At 32.8% G+C, this 16531-nt stretch overlaps 1 long non-coding RNA gene across 1 annotated transcript; it reads right to left on the bottom strand.

The window, feature by feature from the left end:
- Positions 1-1577: 1577 nt before the first annotated feature.
- Positions 1578-2845, bottom strand: LOC148201004 (uncharacterized). Its single transcript, XR_015785800.1, has 3 exons — positions 2688-2845; positions 2235-2302; positions 1578-2051 (listed from the first exon to the last, which is right to left on the bottom strand). It is a non-coding gene; the product is annotated as an uncharacterized LOC148201004 (long non-coding RNA).
- Positions 2846-16531: the final 13686 nt, after the last annotated feature.

Raw genomic sequence — 16531 nt, 5'->3', positions numbered from 1 at the left:
CATAAATAATATTTTAAGGTTTATAAATAATACAAGAACTACAACACACATTACCAAAACTATAGCAAAAACCATACCATACATTACCAAAACTATAACAATTTCATGCATATCAAAATTAAAGCAAAATTATACAAAACTATAGAAACTTCATACATTACCAAAACTATAGCATTATGCAAAAATTAATGAAGAAATCACGTTAAAAATGCAAATGGACATAAATACCTGGAAGAGGAACGGCGGCGGAGAGGGTGAAAAACGCAACACAACGGCGGCGGAGAGGGTGAAAAACGCCAGGAAATCACGATTTTGAACGGCTAAAACTCGTTTTTATCGTCAAAAACGAATAATGACCGAACAATTTTGAGTTTAAACGGTTAAAAACGCAAAATCTGAGATGAAGGGTGGTTCGGAGGAAGAAGAAACGCGAAAACAGAGAGAACGCGCGAGGAAGACGATGCACTGTTCCAAGTTTTGTTTTTAACTCTGAACGGGGGAATCTACCACGGTTCCTACTTAACCGCGGTATAAAAGGGTTATATGCCGCGGTTTAACCCCCAACCGCGCATATACTAATTTAAAAAATTATCAGAAATGACATTTTTGAAATTATTTTCAAACTATATGCCGCGGTTCAGCGGGCAACCGAGGCATAAACCTCGAAATATTTCAAATAAACATTAAATTAATTTCATATAGGAGAATATGCCGCGGTTCCCAAGAGAACCGCGGCATATACCCCTGAAACGTGTTCAACACAACTGTCTCCCCAGTCAGCACCTGCAATAAATTGGCAGGGTATATGCCGCGGTTGTGCAGAGAACCGCGGCATATACTCTGTTATTTAATTTTTTATTCATACGTGGCGTCAAAGGCAATGGTTGACTGGGGTATATGCCGCGGTTCCCAGTAGAACCGCGGCATATAGGTTCGTTTTATTTACAAAACTGCCACCGCGCACCATTATGCTGCGGTTTTCGTTGAACCGTGGCATAACGTGCGCTGTAAAAACCCGATTTTTTACTAGTGTATATTGTATCTATATTAAATTATATTTTCTTAATGATCTATTGTTTAATATTAATTAAGTGTTTATATGATTTTGTGATATTTTTACTTTATGGTAGTAGTTGAAAATTACATGTTACTATAAAAGTTGCAAAATTATATAACATTAAAATAAGGCATGTATTATAAAAAAACAATTATTTATAATTTTTAGATATCTTTTAAAATTCCACATGTTAGTGACTATTATTTTGTAGAAGTTGAAACCTCCTTTATTTTTAATTACCCATCTACATTCATAATTTCTTAATTTAATGAAATTTTTTTTATAATAAAAATAAATAAAATATATAAAATTATAAAATACACAAAAATTATTCAAAATTAATTTTATTGATGATTAAAAATAACATATTTATTGACAATTACAATGTAAATATAAAAAAAAATACATAATATTTAAATAATATTGTAATATTGACTAAAAAATTCTAAAATTCTAGCATGATAGAAAACTATCAAACCAATTAAAAACATATAAGTTAATGTTGATGATCTAAACAAAATTCCTAACTGATATAAAAGTTTAACATGAGGCCAATAGTTCTCCATTTGCTTCCAGTCCTTCCTTGTAATTTGATTCCAACAATATGTCCAACAAGTAATTGTCCGTATAAACTTTACTGCTTCCATTGCTTTTAATCTTTGTTAATATTCCCATAAAAGATATTCTTATTTAGTTGTCAATTGTTTTCATCCTCTATTAGTACACATTGGCAAAAACCTCTTATTACAGTCATTTATAAATGGTTTGAGCATCTAGAAGACATGATTGTATAATTTGACCATAAGTAGACTTTACTGCTTCCATTGCTTTTAATCTTTGCTGAAGATTCCCATAAATGATATTCTTCTTTCGCTGTCATTGTTTTCATCCACCTATTAGTACACATTGCCAAAAACCTCTTACAGTCATTTATAAATGGTTTGAGCATCTAGAAGACCATGATTGTATAATTTGACCATAAATATTCTCCAACCTGCATGATATTAATATTATTATTCTTAGTGTTTATAAATATTCTCCAAAAAGCAGAAAAATACATACACAAACAAAAGATGGTGAATTAAACTTGGAAGAAGTTTGTCATGATTAGCATAAAAAATAGCAGGCAATCCTAACAACATCTTGGCCATGAGTAATAAAAAAATTAATAGTATACCTGAGACCATTAAGTCAAGTCTGCTGTAAACTCCTCTCGTCTCTTTATGATGTCCCAAACGACAAATGCTGTAATTCAAATAAATGTTTGTGTTAGGAAAATAGAATTAGTTTCAATTCAAAGATTAAGTTTCACGTTTAATGTAATAATCTTAACGAAAAATAAAAAACAAAGAAAAAAAATTTGAAAAACAAAATTGAATGTATAGGTCAAGAAAATGAAAAGAACTTCTTCATCTCTTCTTACATGCCAGGACAGAAAACTGAAATTCAGAAGAAAAAAGGCTTATAATTAATGAGTTTGACGCCAAAGATTAGATCAATTTACGAAAAAAAATTGTGAAAAAGTACTAAAAAAATGCAAATAGTTTTTTTAATTTGAATAACTAAATAAAACCCAGGAATGAAAAAAAAGGCGTGGATCTAATAAATGAAACGCATATATAAAGAGTACCTTTGGTATACTTCCTTGATTTGATTTTGAGATAATCTCATCACTCTTTGTAAAGTTTATGTTACCGCCTTCCTCGTCTTCGTCATTCTGCACGCCGCTGCCCATTTCTCTAAACTCTAAATATTCAGAGACAACTAAAACTATTATTTTGTTACTGATTAAAATTCGATAACTTTGTTCTGAAACTCAATGAGTCCCGCTTTATTTATAGATGAAAAAAAAAAAGAGGAGATAAGCAGTTCATTGAATGAGGTTTAATATTAATTTTTACAGTAATTTTCGTTTCAAAAGATATAAAATAACGAAAAGCAATTAATGTATTCATTTAACTAATAAATAATGCCATTAATATAGATGTATACGTTATATTTTATATTACTGTTGTAATATCACTAATAGACATGTCAATTTGTCACTCACATATGGACTCGGACAAAAACACTCATAAGACCACAAAAGCTTTTTATTGAAAAAATCATGTCGATCAAACATATCTAATAAAAATATAATTTTATATGAGTATATAATTATATTATTTTTCAGAATTAATTAAAGTTTTGTAATAAGATTATAATTCATCTTATGCTTGATTCCAACCTAAAAAGAGAGGGTTTTGAAAACTGATGCATCTTTTTTACCCCATTCGACGAAACCTCGTAAAAGGAAGTTTTTACAACTCTAACCATAACATGATAAAAAAACTCGTTAAGGAAAGGATAGTCTCTTGATTGCTAATAGCTCAAATATATATTCAGATATGAAGTGCTGAAAAATACACACGTTATATTGTGTAATATTAACTAAGTGTTTATATGATTTTGTGATATGTTTTATTTTATGATAATAGTCGGTATGAGAGTAGGTAATATTACATGTTAAGAAAAAGTTGCAAAATTATATATACGTTAAAATAAGGCATGTATTAATATTTTACACAGATGGATAAATAAATTCAGTTTATTTATGGTACATTGATATATGTATTGATTTCATGTGATATGTTTAATGATATTACATAAATAATATAACGCCTACATTAATTTATTAATCAATGTATTACATTAATGACAAGATTTAACAATTATATATATATATATATATATATATATATATATATTACTTTTCTTATTTTAAATACATATTTTAAAAAAATTATATGTTAAATGTATATATAACATTATAGCACTTGTAACTCAAAACTTATATTAAAACAATGAATTTATAATCTTTTACTTATATATTAGTCAATTTATTCATTTTATTTAATATATACATTAAAAGTAAGACATGTATTAATATTTTACACAGATGAATAAATAAATTAAGTTTATTATGTTACATTAATATGTGTATTGATTTCGTGTGATATGTTTAATGATATTAAAAAAATAATATAACGCTACATTAATTTATTAATCAATGTATTACATTAATGACAAGATTTAATAATTAAATGTATATATTAATTACTTTTCTTATTTTAAATACATATTTAAAACAAAAATTATATTAGGACTTGTAACGGAAGACACTAAGAGTTTTGAATAAGTCCATATAACACATATCATGACACGAGTTATCATGACACCGCTTGTAACTCAAAACTTATATTAAAGTAATGAGTAAATGGTTTTTTACTTATATATTAGTCAATTTATTTAAGTTTATCTTTAATTCATTGAACTTTTAACAATCTCTTCCTTATTATATTAGAACTCCTCTCTCTCAAACATAAGTATCCTATTGGTTATTATTCCATTGTACAACCATTTTACAACGAAACACACTTTCATGAAACGAAAAACTTTCGACATAAGATATCCTTAAACTTTAGGATTCTTCTACTACTTTATATTATATTCTTCCAAACCATAATCAGATAAATCATTGACTCTAATATTACTATGTGAGTTTCTTATGAGAAGAATCTAGGAAATACAATATCAATAAGTCGTGTATAAATTCATATAAGAGATCACGACATCAGTTCTAACAGAAAACATTAAAACAATGATACTTATGTTAGTCATTTACTTATTTTTATTCAATATGAACTTCTAACAACTCGCCTTAAAGTCCTAACAAGTTACTCAAAAAAGTTAAAATTAACGCTCTGTCAACTACTCATCTCTTTTTTCTTGATCTATATAAAGGGTACTCATCTCTTTTTTCTTGATCTATATAAAGAGGAGACTAGTAGAGTTTTCTCATTGAAGTAGTCAAACTTTAACTATTGACAAAAATATTTTTTTACTGTCGCTAATGTCTAGAGTTTAGAGAAATGGCCAGCAACATGCACAAAGATGAAGACGAGGAAGATGGAGATATAAAGTTTCGAAAGAGTGATGAGATTATGTCAAAATCAAATCAAGGAAGTATACCAAAGGTATTGTGTGTAAAACCATTTGATTAATTATATCCACACCTTTTCTATTCAGTACTATCTCACAAGTTTTTCTCTCAAAAAAGGAAAAAGAAAAATTGTAAATGGAGATTATCTTCATAAAACATGTCAAAATGAACATATATTAATTGAGATAGTCTAATCTTTGTCTTCAAATTCATTCTATTCTTTTAACACAAATCTTTATTTGAATTACATACGATTTCAGATAGATGAAGATAATGTTCAGACAGAATTATGTACATACTCTTTTGGATTTACTTAAATGTTTAGGGAAGGCAACAATTCTGCTGACAAAGTTGTCAGCGTGAGTATTCTAAGCTGTTCCATTTGGCATGTTAAGTGGCAGATAGTGCTTTATAGAAGCTGTTCACGTATGAATAGTAGCTGAAGATGCACAAGAAAAGAGAGAATATTTTGAGCACTTACGAGGCTCAACACAGATTTTTGTTTAAAGAATATATATATCACGAGAATGTCACAGAAGGAGTTTTTGTATCTTTTAGATGAAATGCGAATTCAAAGAAAATTGCAGGATGATGGAAAGGATTAAAATAGAATATCAGAAGCATCTATTGATGATTTGAAAATAAATATGTGATTTTAACTTTTCAATATAATACTACATATTTCATAGTAATTATCATGTAAGAAGAAAAAGTTTGAAAGTGTGCTTTCAGTTTTGAATATAATATTAATTATGGTGAATATAATACAAATTATAAAAAGTTATATTATCAAATATTTAATATTTAAAAAATATATTTAATTTCAATTATTTAAAAATAAATGATAATTGTATAAATTTTAAATTATAGTACCAAATAATAATTGAATAAAAGTGAATGAATTATAATAATTATTACGCAATCATGTAACATCCCAAAATCTCTGATAATTCATAATTGATATATTGTATATATGTTTTAAACTCAGATTTCAATTATAAACTCATAAATATAACTCGAATTTTTCTATCTCTTTCTTCATTGGCACCGAATCAGACGACATTCCTCCATCTGCTCCCGTATAACGAATTATACGATCATCGCACATACACAAAACCAAACACAAACAAGTAGGGTGAGCTAACATGCAACCAATCATTTATAAAACATGCATAATTACTTCGATACACTCAACAAACCTCATATAATAATTATGTCAGATACCCTCATACCATCATACAACAATCACATCATAGATATTCATCCATTACTTTGCTACACTCAACAAACCTCATATAATAATTATGTTAGACACCCTCATACCATCATACAACAATCACATCATAGATATTCAACCATTACTTTGATACACTCAAGAAACCTCATATAATAATTATGTCAGACACCCTCATACCATCATACAACAATTACATCATAGATATTCATCCATTACTTTGATACACTCAACAAACCTCATATAATAATTATGTCAGACACCCTCATACCATCATACAACAATCGCATCATAGATACTCATACCATCACACAACAATCGCATCATAGATACTCATACCATCATACAACAATCGCATCATAGATACTCATCCCATCATACAACAATCGCATCATAGATACTCATACCACAATACCACAATTACTAAGAGACACCCATACCACAATACCCAATAGACACTCATTTCCACAATACCCAATAGACACTTACTCCAATGATATGTTGATGAGCGGTCACGAGAGGTTATGCACTTGTGATGACTTCTAATTCTTCTTACAAATACACTTCGAAAATACTCAATATCATCCACAAGGTTAGTCCTCAACACTATGTCCAAAACTGACACATAGACCAGGACCTCCTGCTCGCCATACCATCCACAAGGTTACTCCTCAACACTATGTCCAAAATCGACACATAGACCAGGGCTGCTCTATGATCAGGGATGTACCAACTCCGGTTTTTAAGATTCCTCTATCCTACCATCACAATTATAATTCATAATTCCATATCTACCACAATAACATGAATTCATCAGAAATTTCCATTCCAACAAGATATATTGCACAATAATTTAACAGTACATAATCAGTTCAATAGGATTTAAGTTAAAAACTTGTCGAGTAGACTTCAAGGAAAGAGAGGTGCGTTACAATGGACAACTTAAGTACCAAGTCTTTCCTTAGCCAAAGTGTTCCTCAACTAGTTTTTAACAAATTTCTTATTTACAGATTTCAAACAACAACATATAATATTAGCACAGAAATTCACTATAGATTTGGAAGTAAATTTTTTTAATCTGTCATATCAATCAAATCCTACACTAATTCTCAGAAACTTTACTTCCAAATTCACTCTCACTTACCTCCAAATTCACTCAAATAAACAATAAAAAAGTTTACCTTCAAATCCTTCAATTCCCTCAATTACTTTCCTCACAATCCATTCAAGTGAACAAAGTCTAAAGGATGACAAAAACAAATTGAAATAGAAAAAGAAAACAATAGTTATATATATATATATATATATATATATATATATATATTGATATTTTTGTGTATATGAATTGATTAAAAATGTTACATTAATATATGTATTAATTTGATGTAGTATATTTAATGATATTTTATATTCATTAATTTATTACATTAATGACATTATCTAATAACTAAATGCATATATTAATTACTTTTTCCTATTTTAAATCTATTTAAAACGAATGTTGCAAAAAAAATTTAATATTAATCCTCTTTGATTGAACTATTCATATTTTTTTCATCTATATAAGGCAGCGATTCGTAGAGTTTTCTCGTTGAAGGCATTGAACTTTAATCAATGAGAAAAAGAATAGGTTTGGTTGTGAAAGATGAAGAGGAGGAAGAAGGACACATAAAATTTTTAAAGAGTGATCAGATTATCTGAAAATCAAATCAAGGAAGTATACCAAAGGTAGTGTTTTTTTGATTGTTGTGTTTTATTTAGTTAATCTTTGAATTGAAACTAATTGAATTTTTAAACAAAAACCTTTATTATGATTACAGCATTGTCTTTTGGGACATCATAATGAGGAGGAGGAGGAGTCTACATGGACTTCACTTAATTCTCCTCTTATTTTCTTGAGAGCTCCACTCTCATAGATGAAGCTGTTCATGCAACAAAACAAAGATTATTTTGCACACTGTTAATTGGTTCGACGCTTCTCTGGGAAATTGCCGAGCTATATGATGGAAAGGAGGAGAATAAGAGAAACATTTATTGATAATTTGTAAATATACCTGTCATTTTAACTTTTCAATGTAATACTACATTGCATAGTAATTATCATGAAATTAAGAAGAAGAAAAAGTCTGAAAGTGTGATTTCAGTTATGAATGTAATATTAATTTGATCTTCAAACAATACTTCAACATGTTTGATATGACTTAAGGTTGTGGATACTCAAATGTTTATATTACTTATATGTGACACTATTTATTTAGTATAATTATATTAAGAAATTCGTGTACTGTAATGAAGAATATGTAATGCAAGCAGACTCAATTGTGACCCACTGGATCGGAAGTAAAATCTCAATATATAAGATTTTGTATATCTTCAATCTAACTAATTCACCTTTTTTTCACTCAAAGTAAACTTCATACCATAGCAAAAAGCAAATGTAATAACAACTTATTATATTACTTTAGTTCTAATCTATCTCGTATAATAAATCAAACGGTGGCAAAAAGTTCATATCATCTGCTTTAATTTTAATTTGAAGTGAGATATATATGAATTTAAATGGTTAACGATAGATGGTCCTCGTTGACGGTGTTTATATGAGTTGTTGAATTGTTGTATACGTGATTATCGTGTACAATGAAAGTATTTTATGCTGTCATCGAACCACGTTCTCAACTACCATTGGAATCACCGTTAGAGTAACTTTGTTCCTCCATCATTGTGATGCATCAAATTACATCATTATCGTGAGTCCAACACCAACCAGTAGAACCACGAACCACCTTGCCACTAAAAAAGAAAATTATTTAGTGGAGGTTTTTTTTTTCGATTTGAAGGAATTTTTATCCTCCATAAAGTAATTTCTGAAGGTTTTTCAAACTGCCGTAGTTTGAGTTGCTACAACCTAACTGTAGGGGTTTTCTGCGACCTTGGTATCACATTCAATTTGCTTAGGTTTTCCAGCGTAGGGTAAAACCTTCCTCTATTACTAGCTATTATTTTGTGGGAGTTTCTAACCTCCTTTATTTTAAATTGTTTTATTGCAAAAAATTTCTTATTTACAGATTCAAAACAACAATCCCTGAAAACCCTCCAGAGCCTCTACTCTTCTTGCAACTAAAAATCTGAGTGCTTTATCCACTATCAATATTATCAATATTTAATATTTTTTTAATTTTTTTTTAGAAAAAAGGTTGAAAAGAGTTTGAACCCATGTTCTTGAAATTCCCACAATTTTCTACCATTTAAGCTACCAAAATTTCTTATTTAGCTTTTCATATTTTATAAACTTATTATATTTTTCATTCACAAAGAAATTTATGACTACTAGTAATAAAATTGTTACTATTAAGGTAAATGTTTTTCATGGGTCTTACATTCTCCCCAACAACAAAAAATTTTCGACCTCAAAAATTCTATACTTCTAGAAAAATATATGATAGTACGATATATATGTATATATATATATATATATGTGTGTGTATATATATATATATATATATATATATATATATATGTATATTATATATATTAATTTATTTATTTAGTTTCAAGTCAATTACAACTTCTAATAGTTAAGTGTTAGTACATAATGATTATGGTAATATATTTTGATTCTTCAAATAATTATTCACATAAGTCATACTATGAGTTATATATATCAGATGTACTGTATATCACTGTTAACTTCCTTTATGGTTTACCTAGTCAATTCAATTTATACTAATTACTCTACATATGATACTAGTCAATTCAATTTATACTAATTACTCTACATACAAATACCAGAGCATTTTTTTTTAAAAAAAATATAACAAACATCTAGCCCTTTCACAAATCAAAATACCATACATAAGAAATTTATCCAATAATTTCCCATACTCCTCAAGTATACTTATATTATTATTATTACTTTTTTTAAATAACCGACACTGTGACACAACTGGTAGCAACAACCGAAACTGTTGCTACAGGAAAATGTTTGGCTATAAATAGAGTATTCCTCCATGTTGAGCGACACTTGAGTTTCAAGAGGGAGCGCGAGTTTGCCCTCCTTGAGTGTCCTTCGAGAGTGTCCTAATTTTGTGAGGAGCCTCTCTCTCTAAGTGTGCCTTTTGTTTTTTGCATCCGTGTAAGTGTTTCATCCTCTCAATCTTTCATTTTGTTCCTTCTTTCCTTTAAGCTTTCTTTTAATCCATGTTCTTTTGCATTTACGTTCGTTCCTTGTTCTTGTTATACTTGTTTATATGTTTTGTTATTTCACCACTCTTCACCACTTTTTTTCTATACTAATAAACTAATAATGGGGTATATAAGCTGGAAAATCGTTGTTACACTAGTACATTCAGGGGAAACGACAGCGGTTATTTTTTCCTATAGACAGCGGGTTTTGAACCGAGGCATATTCAGGCGAGGCAAAAAGTCTAATACTTTTGGCCTCGGTTAAGAACCGAGGCATAAAATGAAGGATTTGGTCTCGGTTCAGCCTTACCCGAAGCAGTAAAGTTTTTGGTTTTTTTAATTTTTTTCTTCGTAGGACTTTATGCCTCGGTTCCCTTGAACCAAGGCAGTATGTCACACTCTACTCACTAGTGTAGAAAGGGCTTTAGACGTCCGTTCTTTTGGCCTTTTGACGTCCGACCTACCCCCGACGTCTTTGTGGGTGACGTTACTCAGACGTCGGGGGGTCAACATCGGACGTGTATATAGACGTCCGATGTGTAAGCCCTGACGCCTCTGTAGACGTCCGACGCCTCTTCCTCGGACGTCTCCACAAACGTCCGGCGCCTCCTCCCCCTGACGTCTACACAGACGTCCAGGTGTATCCCCCGACGACCATATGCCTGAATGGTTTTGTGCACTGGCAGACGTCTACAGACGTCCGATAGTGCACTAACAGACGTCTACTGGGTGTTTGTTTTAAAAAAATTAATTTATTTTTGCAATAAAATCACACCTGAAAAGCAGAAAATTGTCCAAGAACAATATAGTATACTGTATATATGCATTTCATATAAAGAAAGTTGTACTTAATGTAAAAAATAATCCACTACCAAAACTATCAAGATTAAACTTAAACTAAAACTAAGCAATGTTCAACAAGAAATAAAACTATTCCTAACTCCATCTTTGCCGAAGATAAGCGGTCCACTCCTGCCTTATCTGCCTAATTGTGTCCTCTGGTATAGGAGATGTACTCTTGAAGCACTGCAAAATTCAAGAAAGATTCATTATGGTTTCATATATGTTTGAAGATGAATTTGATTTGTAATGTAATCAAGGTATACATCATTACCTCATTCCAGTCATATGTAATGACAGCTCGAGACAGCTCGAATAATGGTCTTAATCCAACAAAGCTGCTGGTTACACTAAAATGACAAACTAAATAGTTAAGAATTTAGATCATTCAATAACATAGAAAATGAATTAGAACTATAAATGACTTACAACCTTGGGATACAAATTTGAACCAATTGACCACGAGATTTACCAATAACTCTGTACAAATTGAAAACACAAAGTATAATTAATATGACTATATTTATCATAAAAGTTGAAGGTGAACATCAAATTCAAAGTCATTTTTGGAGAAACACTTACCTTGAAGCACAAGGTATACGTCTCTTTTTGACTCATCCATCCATATTTGCAAATAATGTTGTCTGTTTTGAAGTGTGTTACCAGACGATGAATGGTCTGAGGTTCAACAAATCCGTACATGGAAGACCGACCTTGGTTTACAACGATTGTGTCCATGTACGTAAAACAACAAAGTTAAGTTGTTAGAAACTATAACAATCTAAATGAAAGTAATATGAAAGACCAAATTGACTATCTTACATGCACCACAATTGAATGATGGAAATATTCAACATCCTGTCTCCCCCAATCACCTCCAATGCATCAGAGAATGTGATATAAACTGGAACATGTGGGGGAAGACCAAATACTCTCAAATCCCAGTATAGTTCTAATGATGCTTTCTTCAATCTGGGTAATTTTGTCATTAGCTTTGATAGAGGATCATCCTCCGCTTCAGCCATCTCATCATCTTCATGTATGACTGTATCATGAATTGGCTGCTTCTGAGAACGTGTGAACTGAAGATAAGAATTTATGTCAAAGAGTTATCAACAAATATTTGAAGAATAAACATAGAAGAACTAAGGAAAAAGACATTCTACCTATGGAGTTGCGATGTGTGACATTATTAATGCTCTAGGCTAGGCAATAAATGATCCTACGGCCTCCCCCACAAAGTTAATTTCTGGAGTGGGTACAGGCACCTGAGCTTGGGGATCCCGAACCTCGTCAATCGTCACACGCACGTGCTGGGGTAATATGGCAACACCATGAATAGTCTGCCCTCCCTCAAGCACTCGTCCGACAGCCACAATGCGTGGGGGATCCCCATCAACCAACAACTCATATTGACCGCTATACTGAGTGGGGTCTACAGCAGAGCATGATCCTCTAGTGCTGACACGAGGTGGTGTGGGAGTTTCAGCGGCCCCCATGTTGCCTTGCGTCATGAATGTAGCTTTTCTTCAAGCGCTCTTTGTATTTCTTTTTGTTCTTGTAGCTGCTCCATGAATCGTTGCTCCATTGATCTCATGCTTTGGTTGAGTCTTTCCTCCCACTGAAGATCCATTTGCCTCAGTGTCTCCAAACTCATTGATGAGGGGGTTTTCTGTGTAGGGCCAAAGTAGTCACAAAGACCAATCGCCCCAGGAACTCCACGTACACGTCCTGGGTGCTCGAGCCTTCCAATGGCCGTTGTTAGAATGTCGTCCCTACCTTAGCTAGCAAATGTGCCCTGAGTCTGCTACTTAACCAACTTATCCTGCACATAAAAAACCAAGTACTTAGAAGACATGCTATGATATACAATCAAAGAACTGCTTATAATTTGAACTTACAATTCTCTGTGAGATCAAGGCAGCTGAGGAAGATGTCATGTTCCCATCAGATTTAGTCCGAGCAGCCTTCCACAACTCGTACCTAGCAGGTGCAGTGCTAGGTCCGACGACTCAAGTCTCAAGGCATCCGCTCTAGACTTTCTAAGTTTCTTCTCCAGTTTTGCATAACCACCTCGTGATAACAAGTGGGGTGCATCGTTTAACCTTTGTCTTTCTTGGGCGGCTAACCTTTTACCCTGTGAAACCATGTATATAAATAAGTGTAAAATCATAAAAACTCAATGAAAGACGATGTTAAGAAACATACCTTCCATTCCTCAGACTCTCTAGATGCACGAAACTGCATCTAATCCTCCTCAATGAATGTATATTGCTGACAGGGATTTTCATGTTGCCTGTCTCCAAAGACATATAGTCGTGTCAGCCTTGTCTTGAAATCTCTCCATCTTATCGCTATATGCGATAAGACTTTCTTTCTAATTTGTATTGTGTTTGGAATATCATAATGTTGTTGTTTAAAATAAAAAAACATGTTATTGATAAGAAAACATAAAGGATAAGTATATCACAAATTGCATGAAGTATAAACATACCTGAATATCTTTCCATAAGAGGTTCTTGTCAACCTCTGGGACGTCATCGCAACATGCATGAAGGATAGAGACATGACTTTTTGCTAACTTACCCAGATAACTCCTAAACCTATCAGCATTTGGCCCTAATGGATGACCTGATCTGGGGTCGATGTCAACATGTCTCCTCTGACCATCCACGCGTCCGAATGTCACATATGCCACTCGGGTGATGCCTTGTCCATGTCTGGTCTTTCCCGATCCTGAGTCTGATACTCCGAAATACACAAAATGAGAGTAGTCAACGATGACCACAATCAAATATGCATCCGGAGAAAAACACAAATACTGAATCAAAATTTTATCAATCTTATCCATAAACTCCAATTGACATGTTATTTCAAATTATGGAAATTAATTTTCTCAAACTGTCCAATCAGACAATTCAAAATTTAACACAAACGATTAAAAGATTAATCGTTTGTGTTAAATTTCAAACGGGAACTAAGTGTCACTCAATGATTTGATACTTATATACTAACATATCACAATTATAATAACACAACTAATACATGCATATTTAAAAGCCAATAACACATGCATACCTTAGAGTAAAAAACATGCATACACAAAACCCAATAACATGCATACAAAAAACCTTTATCAACGAATAAGCTAACCTGAAAAGTAGCCCAAAAATAGTCAAAGAAGCCGCCCAAGAACACGCAAGAAACTGCACCAAAACGCACCGAAAACGATTTTTAATCGGTTCAAATCAAAGATATTTCATCATAGGGCAATGTAATCGAATTGAAAGTAAATTTAAACGGTCCAAAGGAGAGAAAACGCACCTCGAAAAGCAATGTCGTAGAGAGAGTTTGCGGGGAAGACGATGAACAGTGAGCATAATTGCTCGCGGGTTCGCGTTTTAGTATTAATACTATTAGACGTCCGGTACTCTAGGGCCCCGACGTTTATAATATTATAGACGTTGGGGCCATCACTAATATAATGTCTTTGGGGATTCAAAATTGATATTCGCGGGGGGTTTTAGACGTCTGTGGAAGGGGCCCAGACGTCTATAATAATATAGATGTCCGTCCCCCCCATAACGGACGTTTAAGAGGCTGAACAAATGAACGCTTCAACTCCCCCTATCAGCCCCTTAAACATCTGTGGTGGAGGGGGCTGGACGTCTATAATATTATAGACGTCCGACCCCCTCCACCACGGACGTTTAAGGGGCTGAAGACAATTAATTCTTCAACCACCCTGTCAGCACCCTAAACGTCCGTTGGTTAGGGCGTCGGACGTCTATAATATTATAGACGTTGGCCCCATCCCCAACGAACGTTTAAGGGGCTGACAGGGGAGTTGAAGAGGTGATTGTTCCAGCCTCTTAGACGTCCGGGACCCTCCCACGGACGTCTATAATATTATGGACGTCCGGCCCCCTCCACCACGAACGTTTAAGGGGCTGACAGGGGAGTTGAAGAGGTGATTGTTCCAACCTCTTAGACGTCCGGGACCCTCCCACGGACGTCTATAATATTATGGACGTCCGGGCCCCTCCACCACGAACGTTTAAAGGGCTGATGGGGAGTTGAAGAGGTGATTGTTCAAGCCTCTTAGACGTCCGGGACCCTCCCACGGACGTCTATAATATTATAGAAGTCCGGCCCCCTCCACCACAGACGTTTAAGGGCTGACAGGGGAGTTGAAGAGGTGATTGTTCCAGCCTCTTAGATGTCCGGACCCTCCCACGGACGTCTATAATATTATAGACGTTCTCCCCCCCACAACGACGTCTAGAGTTTCACTTATTTACGAATATGCCACCGGTCAATTATTTATGTTGGAGTTTTTGTGGACGGACGTCTATGGGGGGTTAAAAGCCAATTATGCACTAGTGACTGCTTCAGTTGTAGCTAGAACCGAGGCAGTAGACTTTTTTTTTCTCATCCGCAAGACGTTCTGCTTCGAGTGTGACCATAACCAAGGCCATGAGGGGTCTTTCTACTTCGGTTATGCCGTGAATCGAGGCATATATCCTTGTTTTTTTTAAATGAGATCTGTTTCTTCAACATTCCCAACTACAAAAATAGACCTGCATATATTTTTCTAGCTAGAACAGTCCAAAATAATGCAGAAACGTATATTTCAAATGAAAATTATATTAAAACATAAATATATTGAATGGAATCATAAATCAACTTCTTAGAAGCATAAATCAATCCAATGTAATCATAAATCAAGTTTCAAGCTTAAATCAATGCAATGTACAAAGTTAAACTAATAATAATGTAGAAAAGCATAAAACAACCTAGAAACATAAACTTAGAAACATAAATTTAGAACTTACTATATCCTAATATCTACTACATACTATTATATAAATGAATTACATATTTAGCAAGTGTTTTCCTCACAAGTTGAATTGACTTCTCTGGAATTGGAGCAGTCCTATTAAATCTCTGCATAAAACACAATGATTTCAATTAGTGTATATGAAATCCAAACTATAGAGAAAATAAAATTAAAACCTAAATATTATCGTTTCCCATCCACTGGTGTAATGTGCACGAATGATGGTCATCATCCAAAACATAACGTAGTAACCACATTCATATGACCCAATTTGTCTATTACACTACAATATATCATCATAATTATAAAATGTTAAGTAACATCATTTGAATGGAACCAAATGTAACAAAGTATGGACTAAAATACCAAACTTTAAGGGCAACCCATTCAAGCTTT

Source organism: Vigna umbellata, chromosome 4 (genome assembly GCF_029865625.1).
Source record: "Vigna umbellata cultivar VRB3 chromosome 4, Vumbellata_1.0, whole genome shotgun sequence".
Classification (NCBI taxonomy): Eukaryota; Viridiplantae; Streptophyta; class Magnoliopsida; order Fabales; family Fabaceae; genus Vigna; species Vigna umbellata.
This window is presented reverse-complemented; position numbering and strand designations above follow the sequence as displayed.